At 36.8% G+C, this 25,071-nt stretch overlaps 2 long non-coding RNA genes across 3 annotated transcripts in view; one reads left to right on the forward strand and one right to left on the reverse strand.

Moving 5' to 3' along the window:
* LOC134484387 (uncharacterized) overlaps window positions 1–25,071 on the forward strand; it is an 84,144-nt gene that overhangs the window by 19,190 nt on the left and 39,883 nt on the right. Inside the window, exon 3 of one of the 2 annotated variants that reach the window (XR_010061825.1) lies at window positions 13,632–14,091. The exons of the other annotated variant lie outside the window; for it this stretch is intronic. This is a non-coding gene — a long non-coding RNA (uncharacterized LOC134484387). Of the gene's footprint in view, window positions 1–13,631; window positions 14,092–25,071 lie in introns of those variants that run through there. 2 annotated transcript variants of the gene reach the window in all.
* On the reverse strand, window positions 12,553–19,465 carry LOC134484386 (uncharacterized). Its single transcript, XR_010061824.1, has 3 exons — window positions 18,953–19,465; window positions 16,646–16,807; window positions 12,553–14,696 (listed from the first exon to the last, which is right to left on the reverse strand). It is a non-coding gene; the product is annotated as an uncharacterized LOC134484386 (long non-coding RNA).

Genomic DNA, 25,071 nt, shown 5'->3' on the forward strand with positions numbered 1-25,071 from the left:
GAGGGTCGCTGGCCTCTCTCCTCACATCTGGTCGTTTAGTCTTTAAGGAAATTGAACAAGAAATGTTGAATGGGCTACTACCATGTGAAGGGGCAGTGAATGTACTTGCCAGTGGTGAGTCATGGTAAGCATCAGTTGAGCTGTATCCTTTGAGTATGTCTCTCTATCTTCCGAGAACTGTGGACAAGTCCGGAAGGCAAAGCAGGGAAATCTCGAGTGACCATTGATCTCAGGAAACATCCAAAGCTCGAGAGGAGCTGTCCTCGAGTTTGCACAGGGAAGTAGCGAGGTCTGCATGGGGCAGTAGCGAGTTCTGCAAGGGGCAGTCGCGAGGTCTGCACCAGGCAGTCAGGAGCTGCTTCACTTGTCATTTCTGCTTGTAGTTGCGGGGCGATCATCCAAGCTTTCTGAATGAGGAGGAACCCTGTCGAATCTCTTCCTTTGTGTCCAGAGTGCTATCTGCTATTGTGCCCACTGTCAGGGGCCAAGACAAGGGATTCGGGAAGGAGCAACATGAATGGAAAGGGCAAGGGGTGCTTAGGACACTGTGCGGTCAAGCGACACTTACAACACGGTAGATCCCTCTAACCAGAGGCCATCTGTGGTGCAGTGATGTGTCTTGGAGCCTCATAACCGAATGGGAAAGGTTGATCCAGACCCTTGATCCTCAGAGACTGCAGGGACTAGAAAATCACTGGTGGATTTTTTTAGGGAATGAACATGTGATAGGATTTGTATAGAGCATTGAATGCATGGGATTGATATTAGAATTCCATTTGAGTTCCAGATATTACTGTGATGCTTCTGCCTTGATGTATCACTATTTTTTCTTGTCCCAAAGCTCTTAATATTCTTTCCGTGATGATATTTTTGAAATATTGAGTATGCTACACAATGGAAAGTATTTTCTCTAATCACATATATTGAAATTCTAAATATGTCTTGATATCGTATGCAGTTGCCTTTATTATTACTATTATTAACAATTGTATTTCTTTGCATTTCAAATATTGCCCCCTTTCCGGTCCGCCTCTATAATCCCCACCACCACATACTCTTCCTCTTTGTCTCTAAGAGCGTGCGTCCCCAACACCCCCAGTCGTTCTTACCTCACCCCTCTAGATTCGCTCTTCTCTGGGACATCAAGCTACTAAGGACCAACTGCTTCCCCTTCCACTGATGTGAGATGAGGCAATTCTCTGCTACATTTGTAGGGTACCAGAACATGTATATTCAATGGTTGGTGGTTAGGTCCATGGGTTCCCTGAGGGGTCTGGTTAATTGATATCGTTGTTCTATCTCTAATAACAATCCCCTTCAGCCCCTTCAGCCCTTCCCCTACATCTTCCATTGGGATCTCTAGGTTCAGTTCAATGGTTAGCTGTGAATATCTGCATCTGTCTCAGTCAGGTGTTGGCAAAGCCTCTCAGAGGACAGGCATATCAGACTCCTGTTTGCAAGCACATATCAGCAGCAGCAACAGTGTCCAGGTTGGTGTCTGCAGATCTCTGGATGGCCTTTCTTTCAGCCTCTGCCCCACTTTCCCCTCTGCATTTCCATTAGACAGGATAACTCTGAACATATTTGAGATGGGTGAGTGGTCCCATCCTTACACTGGGGGCCATGTCTATCTACTGGAGGTGGTGTCTTCAGGTTAATTTCAGTGTTATTGTTGATGTTGGCCAATGTCATCAGTATTGGGTCCAGGGAACCTGTCGCATTCCTAGTATCTGGTTTATCCTAGAGGTTACCCCCATCCTCAACTGTTCCTTCTCTCTATACTAATTTTCCTGGTCCTCTGTTTTTTTCCCTGTTTCTTCCAACATCTTATCCTGATCTCCTATTTTTCTATTTCACTCCCCTCTCTCACACAGGGTGATTCCTCCATCTGACTCCCATGAAAATTTTCTTCCCCCTTCTAATTGTTAATGAAGCAATCCCCCTTTGTCCTTTCTTGTTAAGCTTCAGAGTGCATATGAGTTTATGGTGGATATTATGAGCTCTTGGGCTAATATTCACTTACTAGTGAGGGCATGGTATGTGCATTTATTTGTGTTTTTGTTATGTCACTCAGGATTATATTTTCTAGTTTCATCCATTTCCCTATGAATTTCATGAAGTCATTCTTTTTAATAGCTGCATACCACACCATTGTGTAAATGTACCACATTATATCAATCTGTTCCTCTTTTGAGGGACATCTGGGTTCTTTCCAGCTTCTGTCTGTTATAAATAAGGCTGCTCTGAACATAGTGGAGCATGTGTCCTTGTTGTAGATTGGAGCAAGTTTTGGGTATATGCCATCCAATGGTACAGCTGGATCCTCAGGTAGTAAATACTATGTTCAATTTTCTGAAGAAGCTCCAGCCTGGATTCCAGGGTGATTTTAAGAGCTTGTAATTTCCACAGTGAAAGAGTGTTCCTTTCTCTCCACATCCTTGACAGAGACTGTTGTCACCTGACTTTTTTGACTTAGCCATTCTGACTGGTATGAGGTAGAATTTCAGGATTGTTTTGATTTGCATTTCCCCAATGAGTAAGGATGTTGAACATTTTTAGGTGCTTCTCATCCATTCAATATTCATCAGTTGAGAATTTTTGTTTAGAACTGTAGCCCAGTATTAAATTAGGGTTATTTGATTCTCCGGAGGATAGCTTATTGAGTTTTTTGTATATATTGGATATTAGCACTCCATCGGATATAGGATTGGTAAAGATCTTTTCCCAATCTGTTAGTTGCTGTATGGAAGTAATAACAGTGTTCTTTGTCTTAGAGAAACTTTGAAATTTTATGAAGTTTCATTTTTCAATTTTTGATCTTAGAACAAAAGCCTTTGGTGTTCCATTGAGGAAATTTTCCCCAGTACCAATCTGTTTGAGGCTTTCCCCTGCTTTTCATCAATTAGTTTCAGTGTATCTGGTTTTATTTGGAGTTCTTTAACCCAGTTTACTTGAGCTTTGTACAAGGAGATAAGAATGGATTGATTTGCATTCCTCTACCTTCTGCCCTTCAGTTGAAACAGCACAATTTTTAAAAAATGCTATCTTTTTTTTCCACTGTATGGTTTTAGATCCTTTGTTAATTATCAAGTGGCCATAGCTGTGTGGGTTCATTTTTGGGTCTTACATTCTATTCCATTGTTATACCTGACTGTCTCAATACCAATACAATACAGTTTTTCCTCACCATTGCTCTGTAATACAACTTGAGCTCAGGGATAGCGATTTCCTCAAATGATTTTATTTTTAAGAATAGTTTTCTCTATCCTGGGATTTTTTTTATTCCATATAAATTTGCAAACTGCCATTTTTATGTCTGTGAAGAAATCAGTTGTAATGTTGATGGAGATTGCATTGAATCTGTAGGTTGCTTTTGGCAAGATGGCCATTTTTACAATATTAAACCTGCCAATACATGAACATGGGAGATCTTTCTAATTTCTGAGATCTTCTTCAATTTATTTTTTTCAGACAGTTGTGTTCTTGTCATGTATATCTTTCATTTGCTTGGTTAGAGTCACACAGAGGTATTTTATAAGCTTTTTCACTATTGTCAAGGGTGTCATTTCTGTAATTTCTTTCTCAGCCTATTTCTCTTTTGAGCAGAGGCAGGATACTGATTTGTTTGAATCAATTTTAAACTCTTCTACTCTGCTATAGCTGTTTATCTGCTTAGAAATTCACTGGTGGAAATTGTCGGGTCACAACATCTGCATATAGTGACATTTTGAAAATTTCCTTTGCAATATGTATCCCTTTACATCCATTTGTTTTCTGTTTACTCTGGCTAGGGCTTTGAATACTATATTGAAAAGGTAGGGAGAGAGTGGTTATCATTGTCTAGTTCCTGATTGTAGTGGGATTGCATTAAGTTTTTCTCCATTTAGTTTGATATTGGCCTCTGGTTTGCTGTATATTGCTTTTATTGAGTTCAGTATGGTCCTTGAATTTCTGATCTTTCCAAGACTTGTAACATGAAGGGCTACGTTCTGTAAAATGCTTTCTCAGCATCTAATGAAATGATTGCTTGTTTTGTTTTCTTTGAATTTGTTTTTATAGTGGGATTAGTTTGATTAGTGATCAGGTTCTGTATATTGAACCATCCCTGTATCTCTGGGATGAAGCCTACTTTATCATGATGGATCATTGTTTTCATGTGTTCTTGGATTTGACTTGCAAGAAATTTACTGAGAATTTTTGCAGGGATATTCATGAATAAATTTGTCTGAAATTCTCTTTCTTTTTTCGGTCTTTGTTTGCTTTAGTTGTAAGCATAATTGTGGCATCAGAGAAGGAATAGCGTAGTGTTCCTTCTATTTCAAGTTTGTGGAATAGTTTGGAGAATATTGGTATTAGGTATTCTATGAAGGTCTGAGAGAATTCTGTACTAATCCTTTCTGGTCCTGGGATCTTTTGGTTGGGAGACATTTAATGACTGCTTCTACTACTTTACAAGTTATGGGAGAATTTAGGTGGTTTATCTGATTCTGATTCAACTTTGGTACTTTATATCTCTCTAGAAATTTATCCATTGAATCCTTACATTCCCACTTGTTAAGTATAGGCTTTTATAGAAGGATCTGATAATTTTTTGAGTTTCCTCACTTTCTTTGGTTATATCTCTATTTCATTTCTGATTTTGTTATTTTTAATTTGAATATAAGGGATTTACCTATTTCTGGATTTTTCGAAGAGCCAGCTCCTGGTTTTGTTGATTCTTTATATAATTCCTTTCATTTCTACTTGGTTGATTTCAGTCCTGAGTTTGATTATTTCCTGCTGTCTAGTCTTTGGATTTTTATTGGTTCTGAGATTTCAGGTGTTCTATCAAACTGCTAGTGTATCATAGCTTCTGTTTGTTTGTGGAGGCTCTCAGAGCTATGAGTTTTCCTCTCGCATTGCTTTTTTGTGTTCCCAAGTTATGCCTTCATTTTCATTAAAATCTGAAATGTCTTTAATTTTTTTCTTTATTTCTTCCTTGAACAAGTTCTCATCGAGTAAATCATTCTTCAGCTACCATGTATATGTGGGACTATGGTTGTTTTTGTTGTTATTGAATACCATTCTTAGTCTGTAGTGATCTCATAGGATGCATGGGATTAATTCAAACATCTTGTATCTCTTGAGGCCTGTTTTATGATGGATCAGATTGTCAGTTTTTGAGAAGGTACCATGTAAGACTGAGAAGAAAGTGTCAGGACCCATAACAGGACAGGCTAATAACTAGCAGGTGATCATCCTGAGATACACAGCTTCGGATTATTTTATAATCTACAACTGGTTCTCCCTTATTAAGCAAAGTTGTAAGGGATTCATTTTGGGAAAGTTTACGCTATTAAATGCTATTCCTGTTGTTATTATTAGACATATATAACAATCATTGAGTAATAGCACACCCCTTTGGAGCAGATCTCTGCAGTCATACGAAGTGTTACTGTCCCGTAGTGATACTATACAGGCAAATAGATGAATTCTTTAGTCTTAATAATGATTCTACAATAATTCCTAAAATTGTATCAATGGTTATTAATCTCTATTATAGTGGGACTGCTATAAGTCTCTATATTTTTTTTCTTTTTCTTTTTTTCAGAGCTGGGACTGAACCCAGGCCTTTCGCTCGCTAGGCAAGTGCTCTACCACTGAGCTAAACCCCGAACCCGTATAAGTCCCTTTCTAATAGTCAAAATTGCAGTGACAATTCTGCCGGTGTCCCTGGTGTCAACAGTTAATTTTTCTGAGATAGTAAACAGACTTTCTCCTACTAAGAACACATTCCATGATGTTGCAATACAGTTATCAAGAGTCATAAAAAAAAAACAAACGATTTGTTGCAGGTGCAAGGACAGTTAATATAAGATATTAACTGGGTTTATCTATATATAACATCACTAACAACTATGGTTTTGGATCTTCAGTGAGCCTGTGGAGCTGACACAGGTGATGAATGTTTCGCCAGATAATTACTCTTGATGGATATTGATGTAAAAATTCTCGGTTGTAAATTATGTTTCAATTTATGCTTGATCTTTCATATGAACTTGTGATGAACATTGTAATATGGGATCATATATTCTTAAAGATGTTTAAGTTCTGAGGAGAAAGAGAAGTCACACAGAAGGACTGAGAGAGAAGGACTGAACTGGAAGGACAGAGACAGGTGGACTGACCTGGAGATGGACAGAGCTGAAAAGTCAGCTTTGAGTTAAGGAGAACTGAGCTTAGTAGAACTGAGCCAAAAATATCTGGGCTGAGAAGAAATGTAGAGAGGAATAATGTAGATACTATAAGTAACATAAGAGGGCAATCTGCAGAATGCAGAGGAGAAGAGGAAAAGAGAAGAAGCTGGAAAGAACAGAAGGTGCAGGCAGGTTTCTCCTTACCATGGGACAGAACAGGTCATTTCTTAATAGCAATGCATGCTTACTCTTATCAAAAGGAACAAGGCTTTTCTCTTACACACTTGGGTTTAATTTACTTAGCATTAAAAGGGTCGAAGTGATTTTTTTCTTTATGTTATAAAGATTGGACCTCATCATTCTGCACTGGTGCTTGGTCTCTTGCTCCCTATGCATATGAAAGTAAGGATGTCTGTTTAAATATGTAATTACAAGAATGAATGCATATGTGTGTGTGTAAGAGTATAATTGTGAGAATGCGTGTAAGTTGGACCCAGCTGATTTTGAGTGGAAATATATAAATGCACGTTTATGGAATTCAGGTGTAAAATTACATGTTTATGCATATTTGGCTATGTAAAATACTGACATCATTTGTGATTCAAATATACTAACAATATGTCTATACTTACCTTCATTAATATTTAAACTACTCATTGAAGAAATTTTAATGGATATATCAAAATTTGTTTATAGGAATGGTACATCAAATATTTCTGTTAATAGTCAAAATCAGGAAATTCTTTCTATATTTATGCATTTTGGTATTTGAATATGGAAGAAACTGAATGATCTTAGATTTTGTAATAATGTTTATAAATCATTTATTCTTAATGTTTGTTGAAAGAAGGAAGTTATCAATGAATACATATATACAATGTGCCACACATTACAAAAGCAATGTGCCACACCTTTGTAACATAAATAGAGCAAATTAAATATATAATTTATGAACTAAAGTTGAGCAATCATGTAAAAAAGCAAAATATATCATAGAGTCTACCTACATTTGGAGTTAAGAGATGATTCATGCTTCCGTGTATTTCTTTCTAGACATCTAAAGAGATAAAATTAGTGTGGAAAAGGCTAAAACTGCAATTAGTGTGCTTCATGTAGTATACATATTTAAACAATGCTTTTGAAAAAATATACAGTACATATTTTCAAGGTTACATATACAGCATATACAAAAATTCAGTGTCCATAAATTATCAATAACACTCAAGCTACTTTCTCTGGTCTTATTATATTTGAATTGTCAAACATATACATGTATGTATGTATGTATACTCAAACAGGCATACTCACAGACAAACAAACAAACACACACAATACTTCTAAAAATTTAAAACAAATTTGTAAATAATAGTCTTTCAGACAAAACTAATGAAAAAGGATGAACTAAATTTCCAGTGTAATGTACTCTCGAATGTACTTTCTAGCATATAAAACTTTACCTTATAATTTTTAAAAAAATCGTACGGGGCCAATATATGTAATCAGATCCCATTTGGACTTATTACTCAGAGTTAAAGTAGAAATTGAAATGAAGTGGGAAAAATATTAAATTACAAGATTTAGCTATACACTTTCAATTATACAAAAAAATCTGAGAAACAGTGAAATGACACAACATGTAAAATTGCTTTCTATTAAGCATTGATATCTAAGTTTAGTCTTCATAGTCTATATAAAAGAGAGAACTAAATCTCAAAAGTTTTTTCCGGGCTTAAATACAATTTTCTTGGCTTGTGAATATACCCAGAACCAATCAATACAATGAAAATGGATAGATGTTGTGTTACAACAAATAAAACACATTTTGATTATTTATTCAGTATAAATTTATTTTTGTAGCATTTATTCCTATGTTTCTGTTGGATATTATATAAATCCTCACTTTGGTGTGGTCAGTGCTTAAATTTAACTGAACATGACTGAATATGTCAATATAGTAGAAATGAATTCTTGGGGCAGAGAATACCTTTGGGTTAAACCTGGTTATAATGAAATGGTGGTGACAATGAGCACAACTAAATAGAAGGAAAGAAACTGTGGCTTCAGGTACAGGAGTCATTATAAGATTTCACTTTGTAGTGTTGGAAGAATTGTTCCGTGATATCATGAGATTGTGCAGTGAACAGGCCTTTTCTTTATTCCTTTAATGAAAGCAAAAATTTGTGGCTTTCAGTTCCTTCAGAGAGCTTGCTACGTGTGCAGATCAATCAGCAACAGGGAGTAGGGATTTAGGTGTGCAAAATATATTTTTGATACTGAATTTCTTCTAGGTACTTTAGGGAGCTAACTTCATAAGATTTGGAATATAATCAGACAAGAGCTTGTTAAAAATGTAGAAAAGCACGGAGTGTGGTGGCACAGGCCTTTAATATTAGCACTGGGTAGCAGAAGCAGGCAGAACTCTAAGTTCAAGGCCAGCTTGGTCTACAGAGAGAGAGAGAGAGAGAGAGAGAGAGAGAGAGAGAGAGAGAGAGAGAGAGAGAATAGGTGAAAGAGATAGTGAGTTCTGGTACTGCCAGGGATATAAAAGAAACAGTGTCACAAAAATTTTCAAGAATAAGTTCTGTATTATACAGAGAAAATTCTCATTTTATTTTAGTAAGATGTTAACAATTCTTTCTTGATTCTAATGAAATCTCTTAGCTATAAAATAATGTGAAGGCAACGAAAATGTAAGAAAAGATGTTTTACATCACTATTCCCCTTAAACTATAAGTTGAATTTTTACTAAATAATCCTATGTAAATACACTTTGAAGGCTTTTCTGTGATTAGCTAAAGGGCATTTACATTGTGAATTAAGAATGATGGATTTCATGCCAATCTTGAATTGTCATCACTAAGGTGTAGAAGCATATTAAGCATACAAAATCATACATAAAATTTTGCACAATAAAAAATGAGAACCTTTAATTGGTTTTCCTCTAATGTCAACACCTTCTTTTTGTTGGAGTGAAGACTGGATGATTTGAACTAATTTTATGAGAAATACCACCTGCTTTCAGAAGATAAGTAACAGAGAAAGATGAGGAAAAACATATGCTAAGGAACAATGAACTGGGATAGAGTATTCTATGTAATACATAGAACAATAAATTTGACCCATCTGTTACTGGTAAGGTGGGGACTTCATTACGCACATCTATGTACTTAAAAATGTTTTCTTTTCCTTCTTAAGTTTGTATGGTTGCTATGAAAACTATGGGTTTTGTGTTAAGATCTTTGCATATTTAATGATAGTTTTGAAATATTAGTGTTATAATCAAAAGCCGTGCTTTGTACATACTTTTTAAGCAACAAAAAAGAGAAGTGTCTGCTTGGGTTTTATGAAGAAAGTTACTATGTTAAACATGAATTAATTTTTCTGACATATACATTATCTTCATGTACCATGCTTGTTGATGAAACCTTAGCACATAGGAATGAATAGTAACCATCTTAGTATAGTTTCAGGATTTTATTGTATCTTGTTTGCCATGTGCCTTTCTGTTAAAATGCTATCACTTTTCTAAGTCTCTTAATTTAACTGGAGAGGTTTGCAATATCTCCTATTCTGTTGGTTATTCATATAATTCGTCTTTGGTGTTGTTATTGAATTTTATGACTAACTTCTTAATATTCTTTATTTTGAAGGTAAAATATATATATACATATACATATATATATATGTAAAATAGTTTATAAAAAGATTACAGTTTTAGTGGAAATATAACTTAGTGATGAACAATTTTATAAGTATTCTCTAAATTATTGAATATTCTACATTTTATTAGTATAAAAATATTATAAATACCACATCCTTTATTAACTTTAACACACACTGCTCCAGTTAATATAAACACAAATATGTTCGTCATATTTATCTTTGAAATTTTCTTAGTTTCTTAGTTTCTTAGTTTCTTAGTTTCTTGACTTTTCTATCTGAGCTTTCTCATCGTTTTTCAAAAATAAATCTATTGCTCTTTTATTGAGAATCATAATGAATATTCATTGATACATAGATATATAATAATGTGACAATATACACAATGGTACTTCATTCTCCCTAGGAAAACTAAACCGAGTAAGGTAACAAAGACTTAGAAAGGCAAATACCATGTGTTCTTTTTCAAAGAGATCAAAGAATCTCCTTTTAATATACTTGTATTTATGTGAAGCTGAGGGTGGTTTGAGTTCATTTAACTGGTATACGTCACAGAGATTAGAGAGTAGGGTTTTAAACAGTGTGGTATGGAAGATATTGAGCATGTGGGATATGAATCTAGAAGTAAGAATAATGAAGAGAGACTAGTATAAGTGGTGAGGGACATAGGGCAGGCGGAAACAAAGAACTGAGGAAGCGAGGATGAGGGTGATTGTCTACAAACATAACATATGGCAACCTGTTACTTTATAGGTTAGGTTAAAATAAATATTAAAATTTAAAACTAATACCATAATGTTCAATGCTATAAACATCATGTTTGAGGAAAAATGCCAGGAAGTGATATCAGAATGAAAATTATTTATCTTATTTGATCTTAGTCATATTATCCATAATTACTTGTTAAAAACATCATTTGTCTGCCAAATTTATGGTACCACTTAAAAATTGCCTGTGATATAATAATTCCTTATGATAGTAGAGAATTTTTATTATTAGGTCAATTTTTAAAATCTGTGATTTGATCTTGTTTTAAGTTTCTTTTTACTTAAATTTGGTCCTCATGACATTCACTCATACTAAATTATAATTTTCAATTTTAACATACTACTGTAAAATATGATCAAGAGGGTTGTTGAAATTGCTCAATTATAAGTAATATTATCCATAAACTACAGGACATCCTCCACAAAGCTTAAAGGTACAAAGAAGATAAACAAGAAGAATGGCCAAAGTGCATAAGATTGACTCTCACTTAGAATGGGGAATAAAATAGTCTAGGAGGCCGATTGAGGAAAGGAACTAGATGAGAGATGGAAGGAAGAGGAGAATGGATCCTGTGTGTGAAGGGACAGGAGATAGGACCCGATAGTCATGAGAAAGAAAGGAAATCTTGAACTTTAAGAGATGAGGAGGTGGGAGAAACCTCCAGGAAGAGAAAGAGACCTGGTATAATGGAGGTACCCACGAATCAATGGGGTGACCTAAGCTGTGACTTACATTGGTGATATGAAACATTAAGAGGCCAAATCCCGTTGACTGGAAAGACCAGCAATGGAGGGATAAAGATACAAATACACCCACAAAACCTTCTTCGCAAAATTTTTCAAGCCTAAAAGAAAATCTGAACCGCATTCTAAAGTCCATATTGTCCTTTGCTTTACTGATGGCTGGTAATTTTTGCTTAAATTAAGGATTTGAGAGATTATCATTTGAAGTAGGTATACAATATTTATACTGTTATATTCATGCTTTAGCTGGGCCAACTTTGTTGCCAATATTATTGCAAAAATTAAAATTGGAAAACAGAATATTTGAGTACACATTCAGTAATATATATAAAGTCTCCTTTCAAAGAATGTACAATAAAAAAATGTAATACAATATTCATTCACCTAAATGTCTGGAAGGAAAATATTGGACTTTGGGAAACAGAGAAAACCTAGGAACTTGAACTGTATGTCACAGGAATGGAATTGGGAGTGGAATTATTATCCAGAATAATCTCCTTCACCCCATGTTCCTAGATCTTTATACCCATGCCAAGCCCCTGACCAACATTCTCTATTCCGAACATGTACGTACTAATGAAGCAAAGAGAAGTCTCCAGCATTAGAGATATATAGTATTTAAAGGTTTCCAGTGTGTCACAAGAGACACTCTTGGAAAGGGAACCCTCAAATCTGGTCAATGTAAAGAAAGCTGTTCAACAGTTAGATCATGGCAGTTCTCAGTGACATCATCATTAGGTCCTCCCTGAAATATCTCTTGTATCCTGAAGAGCTCTAGCTTTTCTGTGATGTCACAAGTGTCATGGTGACAGCAACTGCCTCTTGGATATTCTTTGAGGACCTCTAGAGTTAACTCATTGACCTCTTATTCTGGCTAAACAGCCATTTGTTAGGGAGATAAAAGAGAAGGAAGCTGGCCTTCTCTCTTTGTATAAAAAAAGGAAGAAATAAATGGTCCATGGGAAAGCTCAGTGAGTCTTGGGTAGGCGTTGAGTGTTGTATCTGAAGAGATAGCCTTGATCTGAGCCTTACACACATGGGAATCCAGAGCTGGGATTCTCTCATTATCATCTGGACTTCCCTGCTTGATATGGTTTCTGGAATTCAGAGAGTTTATATAATCATATTCTTCATTCCAAAAGTCAGTTGTTGGGAAGGGCACAGTTGTTCTAGTGAGAGCTCATGGCTTTCACTATTTTTGCCCTGAAGAAAAAGGTCCGAAGAAACAAAGGATAGACAAGTATTGTCTCCTCAGCTCAGTGTAAACGCCTCCATGCTTTGGATACCTATAGTGCAGTTTGTGTCTGACACTGATATTTGGGAGAGAAGAGCTTCTAGTTGAGACTTCATCATCTCAGTCTTTCCACTAGTATTACTCTGATTACCATTTCCTGATAGTTAACCTTTAGATTTCTGAGTCAATATGTGTAATTAGCTGACAGATGTCTTTTCTTTAATTTATTTCATTTTTTTTTAATTTTTAGCAAATTTTATTGCTTTTTTTATTTGGATATTTCTATATTTGAATTTCAAATTTGATTTTCTTTCCCAGTTTCATGTCCATAAGACCCGTAACTAGTCCCCCTAACATTCTTCTATAACCTACCTTAGTGAACCTTGATATTACCTTGAACTGAGAGTTAAACCTAGGTTGGACCAGGAACTTCTCCTTCCATTGGTTCCCAACAAGGCCATCCACTGCTACATATGCAGTTGGACACATAGGTCTGTCCAAGTACAGTCTTTGAATATTGGTTTAGTACCAGAAAGCTCTGGTTCACTGGCATTGTTGTTCTTATGGAATTGAAATCCCCTTAAGCTCTTGTAATTCTTTCTCAAAAACTACCAACAAGAGATCCATTTTTGGTTCACTGGTTTGCCAGTAGCATTCTCTTCTGTATTTGACTTGCTCAAGCTGTGTCTCTCAGGAAAGATGTACATCTGGTTCCAACTATACATTTGGTGGCTCCTACAGCTATGAGGTTAGGTGGAATTTTCACATGGATTATGTACACCTAGGTCAAGAATGTAGAATCCACAAATGGCAATTCCAAACACCTCCCTCTTGTTCTTATGAACCTATTGAAGTTGAAGTTTCCCTGGATATCAAGCCATTCATCTTCCTGCACATCCTCCTGAATTTTATGTTTGTCCTGAAGTAACAACCATGGTAAAACCTCGAAAACCTTCACGTCTGGCCCTAGAGGAACAGGAAGTTAGATATTAAAGAACTGATGTCTAATGAGACTACTGAACCATATTCTATATTTCATGTTTTCCTTAGCTTTTCTGATGTCTCGAAATTTTTGGATAAACTAAGGATTTGGAAGTTCATCATTGGAAGTAGGTACATAATATTTACATTTTTATATTCAACCTTAGGTGGGACCCTTGGGTTGCCAAAATCATTGCAAAAAAACATGAAATTGGAAAACAGAATTTTTCACTTCACATTCAGGAATATATAAAGTCACCTATCAAGGAATGTACAATGAGAAACTGTAATGAAATATGAATTCAATTAAAGGATTGTAGGGAAAATGCTGGCCTTTGGGAAACAGAGATAACCTAGGATATTGAACTGTATGTCACAGTAATGGACCTGGTAATAAAATTATTATCCAGAGGAATCTCTTCCACTCCATGTTCCGAGATCTTTTCTACCCATGCAAAGCTCCTGATTATCTTTTCCTTTCAGAGCATGTAACCACTAAGGAAATAAAGAGAAGTTTCTAGCTTTAAAGACATGTAGTATGAAAAGGTTTCCATTTTTTCACAGGAGACAAACCTTGCAAGGGCACCCTCGAATCTGGTCATTGAAAGGAAAACACTTTAGCAGGTAGGCCATGGCAATTCTCAGTGACATCACCATTAGGCCTATCTAAAAAAATCTGTTGTATCCTGGAGATCCCTAGTTTCTTCTGTGATGTAACAAGTGTTGTCCTGACAGAAGTTGCCTCTCCAGTAGTCCTTCAGTACCTCTAGGGTTTACTATTTGGCCTCTAATTCAGCATAAACAGCCTTTGGGAAGGAGAAAAAAGAGGATGAAGTGATCAAAGATGGGAAGAAGGAAGCTGGCCTTCTGCTTTGTTATAAAAAAAAAGAAATATGTGGTCCATGGGAAATCTCAGTCATTTCTGGTTAGTGGTTGAGAAGGTTTGCTGAAAAGATAGTATTGATTGGAGCCTTCCAAATATGGTAATAAGGAGATGGGAGCCTCTCAGATGCATCTGGACTTCCCTGCTAGTTATGGTTCCTGGAAGTCGGAGAATTTATATCATTCATGTCTTTTTTCCAAAGCCAAGTGTTGGGAAGGGCACAGTTTTCTTTAAAGCTGATGGTTTTGGTCCTAAGGAAGAAGGGAAAGACAAGTATTGTGTCCTCAGCTCAGAGTAAATTACTCCGTGCTTTGGATTCCTAGAGTGCAGATTGTGTCTGACACTGATATCTGGGAGAGAAAATTGCTTCTATTTGAGATTTCACCATCTTCGTCTTTGAACTAGTATTACTCTGACTATCATTCCCTGACAGTGACCCTTTAGATTTCTGAGTCAAAGGGTGTAATTAATTGGCAGTTTTCTTTTCTTTTATTTCTTTCATTTTTTTTTTTTTAGCAAAATATATAGCTTTTTTAAATTTGATATTTCTATATTTACATTACAAATGTTATTCCTTTTCCAATTTCCTGTCTCTAAGATCCCTAACCAGTCCACCTCCCATTCTACTATAATCCCCTTACTACCCCTTTGCATTCCCATGAACTGTGAATCAAATATAGGGAGGACCAAGAGCTTCTACTTCTGTTGGTTCCCAAGAAGGCCATCTGGTACTAAATATGCAGTGGGAGCCATAGGTATGTCCATGTACATTTGTTGAATATTGGTCTAGTACTAGAAAGCTCTGGTTCATTGACATTGTTTTTCTTATGGGTTTGCAAACCCCTTTACCTCTTGTAATCCTTTCTCAAAAGTTATCAACAAGAGTTCCATTTACAAGTAACTGGTTTGCCACAAGCATTCACTTATGTAATTGACATATTCTAGCTGTGTTTCCCAGGAAATGTCTATATCCTCTTCCTGGCCGAATGCACTTCTTAACTTCACATCTTATCTTATTTTGGTGGCAGATCTATCTATCTATCTATCTATCTATCTATCTATCTATCTATCTATCTATCTATCTATCTATCATATATATATTGGCTCCTATGTGAGGTTAGATGGAATTTACCATTGATTCTGCGCATCTAGAACAAGAATGTAGAATCTACAGATGCAAAGGTCCCTCCTGTCCTTATGAACTTATTGAAATTGAGGTTTCAGTTGAACTCAAAACATTTCTTTCCCTGCCCATCCACCTAAGTCTTATGTTTGGCCTGAAAAAAGAATCATTGTAAAATATCCAAAAACCTCAAGTGTGGCCATGGGAACACAAGAAGGAAGATATTGCAGAAATGATATCAAATGGGAATAGAGAAACGAATTGTATAGTACATGTTGTCTTTGATTTACTGATGTATGATGATTTTTGGATAAAATAAGAATTTGGAGTTTATCATTTGAAGTAGGTACAAAATATTTACACTGTTCTCTGCACTCTATACTTCGGCCCTCTTTTTTGCCAAAATCATTACAAAAATGCAACTGTAAAAGAGAATTTTTGAGTACACTTTCAGGAATGAATACAAAGTGCCCTATCTAGGAATGAAGAATTAGAAAATGAAATACAATATTCACTCAATTAAAGGTCTGTATGGAAAATAATGGCCTTTGGGAAACAGAGAAAAACTAGGAAATTGAACTGTATGTCACAGGAATGGACCAGGGAGCAAAATTATTATCAAGAAGAATCTCCTCCACTCCATCTTCCTAGATCTTTTCTACCCATGCCAAGTCCCGATTAATTTTGTCCATTCAGACCATGTAAATACTAATGCAGCAAAGAGAAGTCTCTAGCGTTAGAGAGATGGAGTACAAAAGGTTTCCACTGTGTCATAGGAGACTCTCCTAGAAAGGGCACCGTCAAGTCTGGTCAATGTAAGGAAATCTGTTTAGCAGGCAGTCCATGGCAGTTCTCAGTGACATCATCCTTAGTACCCCCGTAATATATCTCTTGTATCCTTGAGAGCCCTATCTTCTTCTGTGTTGTCACAAGTGTTGTCCTGACAGCAACTGCCTCTCAGATATTCATTCCATATATCTATGGTTTACTAATTGGCCTATAATTCAGTGTAAAGAGCCATTTGGGAGGGAGGACAAATAGGATGAAGATATCAGAGATGGGGAGAAGAAAGCTGACCTTCTGTCTTGGTACAAAAAAGGTCCTTGGGAAAGCTCTCTGAGTCCTTAGTAGGTGTTGAGTTGTTTCATGAAGAGATTGTCTTGATCTGAGCCGTCTACAAATGGGAATTAGGAGCTGGGGTCCTCTCAGAAGCATCTGGACTTCCTGCTCTTACAGTTCCTGGAAATCAGAGAGTTTATATCATTAATTTCTTTATCCCAAAACCCAAGTTTGGGAAGGTCACAGTTGTTTTCCTGACAGCTCATGGCTTTTATTCTTTTTGCCCAGAAGAAAAATGTCCTAAGGAAGAAGTGAAAGACAAGTACTATGTCCTCATCTCAGGGTAAACTCCTCCACGCTTTGGATTCCTATAGTTCAGTTTGTGTCTGACACTGATATCTGGGAGAGAGAAGTGCTTCTAGTCGACTCTTAATCATATCAGTCTTTTCACCATTATTATTCTGATTACCATTCCCTGACAGTTACTCATTATATTTCTGAATTAATAGGTGAGAATGGCTAGCAGTTTCTTTTTTCATTTCTTCCATTTTTTAGTAAATTTTTGCTTATTTTATTGTCTATTTCTATATTTACATTTCAAATGCTATTTTCTTTCCAAATTTCCTCTCCATAAGGTCGTAACTGGACCGACTCCCCTTCTTTTACAACCCTCCTTACTGCACCTTGACATTTCCTTGAACTGGGAACCAAACCTGAGAAGGACCAAGGGCTTCTACATCCATTAGTGCCCAAGGAATCCATCCTCTGCCACATATGCTGTTGGAGCCATAGGACTTTCCATGGGCAGATTTTGAATATTGGTTTAGTGTCAGAAAGCTCTGGTTTGTTGGAATAGTTGTTTTTATGGGGTTGAAAGTCCCTTCAGCTCTTGTAATCCTTTCTAAATATCTACCAAGAAGAGACATGCTTTTTGTTCACCAGTTTACCACTAACATTCACTTCTGTATTTAACATGCTCTAACTATGACTCTCTGGAAAGATCTTTCTCCAGTTCTTGGCAGCATGCACCTCTTAGCTTCATCAATCTTATGTAATTTTGGTGTCTCCTACACCTATGAGGTTTGGTGGAATTTTAACATGGATTATGCACAACTGGGTCAAGAATGTAGAATCCACAAATGACAATGCCAAATAGATGCCATTCTCTACTTATGAAACTATTGAAGTTAAGTTTTCCCTGGACCTCAAGACATTCCTCTCACTGTCCATCCTCCTGAACCTTATGTTTGGCCTGAACAAAGAATCAGGTTAAAAAACCCTCAACCCTCATGTCAGAACCTTGGAAATAAGGAAGGGAGATATTAGAGAACTGATTATCTTTTGGGACTACAGAACCACATTCTAGAGTTGATATTGTCCTTTGCTTTACTGATGTCTGTGATTATTGGATAAAATAAGGATTTGGGAGTTTATCATTTGAAGTAGGTACACAATATTTACACTGTTATATTCACTTTATCATTGGGCCAAAATCATTGCAAAAAATGGAATTTTAAAACAGAATTTTTGAGTAAACATTCAGGAATATTTATAAAGTTCCCTATCAAGGAATGTACAATAAGAAATTGAAACACAATATTCATTCAATTAAAGGTCTGTAGGGAGAATACTGGCCTTTGGGAAACAGAGAAAACCTACAAAATTTTTATGTATTTCACAGGAATGAACCTGGGAAAAATTATTATCTAGAAGAATCTCCTGCACTCCATTTTCTTAAATCGTTTATACACATGCCAAACCCATGGCTAACTTTCCCCATTCAAAGCATGTAACCACTAATGAAGAAAAGAGATTTCAACAGTTTTAGAATGATGGACTATGTAAAGGTTTCCACTGTGTCACAGGAGACGTACCTGGAAAGGGCACTCAAAATCTGGTCAATGTAGGGAAATCTGTTTAGCAGGTAGGACATGGCAGTTCACAGTGACATCATGATTTGGCCCTACTGCAAGTATCTCTTGTAACCTGGACTCCCTAGCTGCTTCTGTGACATCACAAGTGTTGTTGTGGCTGCAACTGCCTCTCTGATATTCTTGCAGTACCTCTAGGGTTTAATAATTGACCTCTAATTCACGGTAAACAGCCATATGGGAGGGAGAACAAAGAGGATAAAGATTTCAGTGATGTGGAGAAGGAAGCTGGCCTTCTATCTTTGTATAAAAAAAGGAAGATGTACATCATCCTTGGGATAGCTCAGAGTCCTTAGTAGGGATTGAGTGGGATCTCTGAAGAGTTAGGCTTGATGTGAATCTTCCACATATGGGAATCAGGAGCTGGGAGCCTTTCAGAAGCATCTGGACTTACCTGTTCATATCATTCCTGGAAGTCAAAGAGTTTATATCATTATTTTTTTTTATTCCAAAGCCAAGTGATGGGCAGGGCACAGTTGTTTTGCTGAGATCTCATAGCCTTATTCTTTTTGTCAAGAAGAAAATGGTCCTAAGGAAGAATGGAAAGACAAGTATTGAGTCCTCGCCTCAGAGTAAATTCCACCATGCTCTGGATGCCTATAGTGCAGTTTTTGTCTGATACTGATATCTGGGAGAGAGAAGTGTTTCTAGTTGAGTCTTCATCATCTCAGTCTTTCCATTAGTATTACTCTGACTATCATTCCATGAAAATGACTTTTACATTTCTGAGTCAATAGCTGTGAATACTTCGCAGTGTTCTTTTCTTAAATTTCTTTATTTCTTTTTATTTTTTTAGCAAATTTTATTCCTGTTTTAATTGGGTATTTCTATATTTACATTTGAAATGTTATTTCCTTTCCCTATTACCTGCACATATGATCCCTAACCGGCCCCACTCCTCTTTTTCTATAACTCCTCTACTGTCCGTTTTCAATTCACTGATTTGCCTCTAGAATTCACTTCTTTATTTGATATGCTCTAGCTGTGTCTCACAGGAAAGATCTCTATACAGTCCCTGGCACAATGCACTTCTTAGCTCCATCAATCTTATCTAGTTTTGGTGACTGATGTGTATATATTTTTGCCACATGTACGGCCTGCTCTGAATGGGATTTCCTCAGTGTCTGCTCGAAATTCATAGATATTATTGTGTCCACCTTTTGAAAAGGATTAAAGCATGCACATTTTGTGTATCATTTTATTGAGCTTCCAGTTGTCTGTGAACTGCATCTTTGGTAATTTTAGCTTTTGTGCCAATATCCACTTTTGGTGATTTCATAAAATGTGTGATTTCATACCATTTTGTGATTGGGTAACCTCAATCATTATGATATCTTCTAGATCATCCCATTTGTCTTTGGCTTTCTTGAGGTAATTGGTTTTAAGAGTTGAGTAGTACACAATTGTTTAGATGTACTACATTTTCTGTATTCATTCCTCTGATGAATGCCATTACGGATTCTTCTAGCTCTTGGGTATTATACATAAGGCAGCTCCCAGAAATGAACCCACACACCTATGGGCACTTTACTTTTGACAAAGGAGCCAAAACCATTCAATGGAAAAAAGAGCATTTTCAGGAAATGGTGCTGGTTCAACTGGAGGTCAGCATGTAGAAGAGTGCAAATCGTTCCATGCTTATCACCGTGTGCAACGCTTAAGTCCAAGTGGATTAAGGACCTCCAAATCAAACCAGATACAGTCAAACTAATAGAAGAAAAACTAGGCCAGCATCTCAAACACATGGGCACTGGAAAAAATTTCCTGAACAAAACACCAATGGTTTATGCTCTAAGATCAAGAATTGACAAATGGGGTCTCATAAAACTGCAAAGCTTCTGGAAGGGAAAGGACACTGTGGTTAGGATAAAATGGCAACCAAGAGATTGGGAAAAGATATTTACCAATCCAACAACAGATAGAGGGCTTATATTAAAAAGATGCAAAAAACCCAAGAAGTTAGACAAATAACCCTATTAAAAATGGGGTTCAGAACTAAACAAAGAATTCACAGCTGAGGAATGCCGAATGGCTGAGAAACACCTAAAGAAATGTTCAACATCTTAAGTCATAAGGGAAATGCAAATCAAAACAACCCTGAGATTTCACCTCACACCAGTGAGAATAGCTAAGATCAAAAACTCAGGTAAAAATAGATGCTGGCGAGGATGTGGAGAAAGAGGAACACTCCTCCACTATTGGTGGGAGTGCAAACTGGTACAACCATTCTGGAAATCAGTCTGGAGATTCCTAGGAAAATTTCACATTGAACTACCTGAGGATCCAGCTGTACCACTCTTCGGCATATACCCAAAAGATGCCCCAACATATAAAAAAGACACATGCTCCACTATGTTCATCACCCCCTTATTTATAATAGCCAGAAGCTGGAGAGAACCCAGATGCCCTTCAACAGAGGAATGGATACAGAAAATGTGGTACATTTACTCAATGGAGTATTACTCAGATGTCAAAAACAATGCCTTTATGAAATTCATAGACAAATGGTTGGAGCTTGAAAACATCATCCTGAGTGAGGTAACCCAATCACATAAAAACACACATGGCATGCACATGATAAGTGGCTATTAGCACAACTGCTTGAATTACCCTAGATGCATAGAACACATGGAACGCAAGATGGATGATCAAAATGCGAATGCTACACTCCTTCTTTAAAAGGTGAATAAGAATACCCTTGGCAGGGAATAGAGAGGAAAAGATTAAAACAGACACAGAAGGAACACCCATTCAGAGCCTGCCCCACATGTGGCCCTTACATATACAGCTACCCAATTATACAAGATGGATGAAGCAAAGAAGTGCAGGCCGACAGGAGGCGGATGTAGATCGCTCCTGAGAGACACAGCCAGAATACAGCAAATACAGAGGAGAATGTCAGCAGCAAACCACTGAACTGAGAATAGGACACCCGTTGAAGGAATCAGAGAAAGAACTGGAAGAGCTTGAAGGGGCTAGAGACCCCAAAAGTACAACAATGCCAAGCAACCAGAGCTTCCAGGGACTAAGCCACTACCTAAAGACTATACATGGACTGACCCTGGAATCTCATTTCATAGCTAGCATTGAATATCCTAGTAAGATCACCAGTGTAAGGGGAAGTCCTGGGTCCTGCTAAGACTGAACCCCCAGTGAATATGATTGTTGTGGGGAGGGCGGCAATGGGGTGAGGATGGAGAGTGGAACACCCATATAGAAGGGGAGGGGAGGAGTTAGGTGAATGTTGGCCCGGAAACCAGGAAAGGGAATAACACTGGAAATGTAAATAAGAAATACTCAAGTTAATAAAAAAAAAGAAAAGAAAAGAAATGGCATGCTAAAAAAAAGAAGTTAAAAACATATATGATATTTTTTAAAAGGCATTTTTTTTTCCATCCACTCTATGTTGGGAAGCCGAATAAGCAGGTTTTTCTTTGTTTTTATTTTGATAACTGTCACTGAATCTCCTTTGTCAAATAAAAAAGTTTATTTTTCTTCTGCTTGCATCCTGTCTGACCTTCTGATTGCTTTTAGCAACAGACCTCAGAACAGATGAAGCTAACGGGGGTAGAGACATTACAGTTGTTGTCCTGCTTTGTACCCGAGGCTGTCAGAAAGTGTTCAGTAGTTTAAGGTGCTAAGTCCTGGAATGGCTTGTTGTATAACATATAGCTTTAAGTCTTGTTAGGATAAAAGTCTTCAAGAGCTTGGTAGGACTTACTTCTAAAGTATATACTAATAAGTATTAATAAAAATAGTAAAAATAGCAATAAACAATAATAAGAATAGGTGACTGGGATTTTTAATGAAAGGAATAATGGCAATTTTATTGACCAAACTTTTAAGATAGAAAAGTTTCTTAAACATTCTGCAGAGGAAGACAAAATTCTCAAAGGAGCATGCTGAATGTGGTAGTTTAATGTCTTTTCCTAGCAAGAATTCATAGGCAAATAAAAGCTAAGGAAAGAACTGTTGAGTGTGATTTTATGCAGAAAAGGAGTAAACCTGCATGTTTTTCACATGGAAGGATGGGCTGTGTCATATGCCATCATTGCTTATACATGGGAAGTATAGCCTCAGCTTTCAAATGTAGTTGTGTGACTTGATATGGATGGTAAATGCTGAAGGATGTGATAGGTTGTTGAGTCCAGGACAATGATGTAAGGGATAACACAGGGGTCATGCATTTTTTTTCCTTCTTGTCTCACTCTTCTGTTGTTACAATTGCCATGAATGATCTCATCATTCAGGGGACTGGAGTGAACAAAATGATTTTGAGGAGCATGGGAGCAGATTCTTCAAAGATCATGTAGAATATGAAAGCTGAATGCTGATATCTAATGCTATTAGATTTGTGAATTTGCTTCTTTGTTGTCATTGTAGACAACATAAACAATGTGGATGTACCAAAAGTGAAATAATAATGGAACGTTTATATGTTAATATTATGAATATTTCGTATCATTTATTTTCTCCCCCTCCATCACTTTTTACAATAAACTAAATGTACTCAAAAAAAAAAAAAAAGAAGGCCATAAGCGGTAAGCAGAAGAGTAAATCTGAATAATAATAAAGTCTGTTAAAACAAACATGAAAAGGGCTAGAAGCGAGCAAGCAACCCATGGAGAAAGACCAATATACCTCTTGAAAATAAAGTGAACATTGGAAAATAAGTGCTGTAATTGGAAGTAAAAGGTACAGCAAGTCCTACAGTTAGGACAGTGATGGCACCCAGGCTACTGTACTCCAAGAATCTATAGTAAAACTTAAAATTGTGACAAAGCAATTGATTTCATAATGGTCACTGGATCTACATATTCAGTCTTCAATAATGTACTGTGACAATTACCTGATCAAAAGGTACCATTCACGGTAGCAAAAGGAAAACTCCCTTAATGTCTCTGAAGCAGCAAACATGCCATTGACATAGGCAAGGGGATAATAACTCACCTGTTATTAATCATGTCTCATTGCCCCCCTTCTTCCTGTTTCCTTCTGGCAAGAGGCCTCTTGCATAAACAGAAAGCAACCATCATCTTTTTGAAAAATTAGACACAGTTCGACTTACATATACTAACAAAGTTAACCTTTTTTCTGTTTACCAAAAGAATATCTTCTTTGTGAAAGTCCTGAAACGTATTAAAAAGATAGTTGGACTAAAACTCACACTTGTAGTTTCAGATTAGTAGTGAAGAATCCTAGGTATATTGGGAGAATCTATCTTCCCATACCTGTCCCTAAAACATAATCCCATAATTATTCAACTAACCAGATCATTTATGCATATGTAGATTAAATAATGCACACTCTGGAAGCAAAGGGAGAGATACAGTCTATATTACCAACTGAAAGAGATGGGCATCCTGATATCCTCACAGTCTCACTGGAGTTGTTGTCATTACTTGAGAAGAAACTGGGCTATTTATCATATGAACTATCCAAGATATGAGGGACTGGCAATAGAGGGTAGAGACTACCAACCCCATAGTTCCGATCTCATATACACTCAGAAGTCTGAATCTCCAGTAAAGTATGTAGATTTTCTTGTTCTTGGAAGATGTATTCTTCAGGTGCTTTTTGCAAAGGAGATAAAATTAACATTTGAATGACCATTTCAGAATGAGTTAAAGTGGGCAAATACCTTAGACCCTATTCTTTCATGGATTTCAAAATTCTTCAGTCCTGTCTGTTGATGGCCTCAGAAGTTTCACAGGTTGACACCCTTACAACAGAGAGATAACCTCCTCCTCTCTCCTGAAGCTCAAAATAATTGAACAAGGGACACTGAGGCACTGGTCCAAGAGTTATAATCACTTAGCTAGCAAGGGTGAGCTAGGAATGTTCACATTTCTATATTAGGAGGACAACAATATTGGCAAAAATCTAGGGGAGGCAAAAGGAACCTGTATCATAGAATGGTTGATGTAATCCTACTGTTCTCAACTCCGGAGGTACTAGACAGGTTTGAGAGATTATTTGTGTGTGTGGGTATTGCTCTGCCTGGATACCAGGGTTTTGGAGAAACAGCAAATCCTAGATACCCCAGAACACATGGGGATACTAGAACCTAATCTGCATGGAGACAGATGGTATGGAGTTTGATACTTGATAGTTCATTGTGGTTTAACTCCTAGAATTTCAAGGTTCCTCAGAATGTTTCCATCTTTTTTTTTCACGAAACACATGAAAAGACACTGCATGAAGGATTTACATGAACATTTTAGGGCCGTGAAAACACCTTGTGTGCATCTCTCTAAACAACTGGACCTTGTAGCCTCAGGAATGATCACTTGTCTAAAGGCTATATTAGCTGCCCCTCTTCTGTGAAAGAAGCAAGGTAGTTAATTCTGTGTCAGCATTTTATACTCCTATCAGACAAGAGAGTTGAAGCCTTTCTACAAGGAACACCACAATCTGGCTTCTATTATTTTTCTCATCTATATTAACTTGATTATTTCTTATTTACATTTCGATTGCTATTCCCCTTCCTGGTTTCCGGGCTAACATCCCCCA

This window comes from Rattus norvegicus, chromosome Y (assembly GCF_036323735.1).
Source record: "Rattus norvegicus strain BN/NHsdMcwi chromosome Y, GRCr8, whole genome shotgun sequence".
Classification (NCBI taxonomy): Eukaryota; Metazoa; Chordata; class Mammalia; order Rodentia; family Muridae; genus Rattus; species Rattus norvegicus.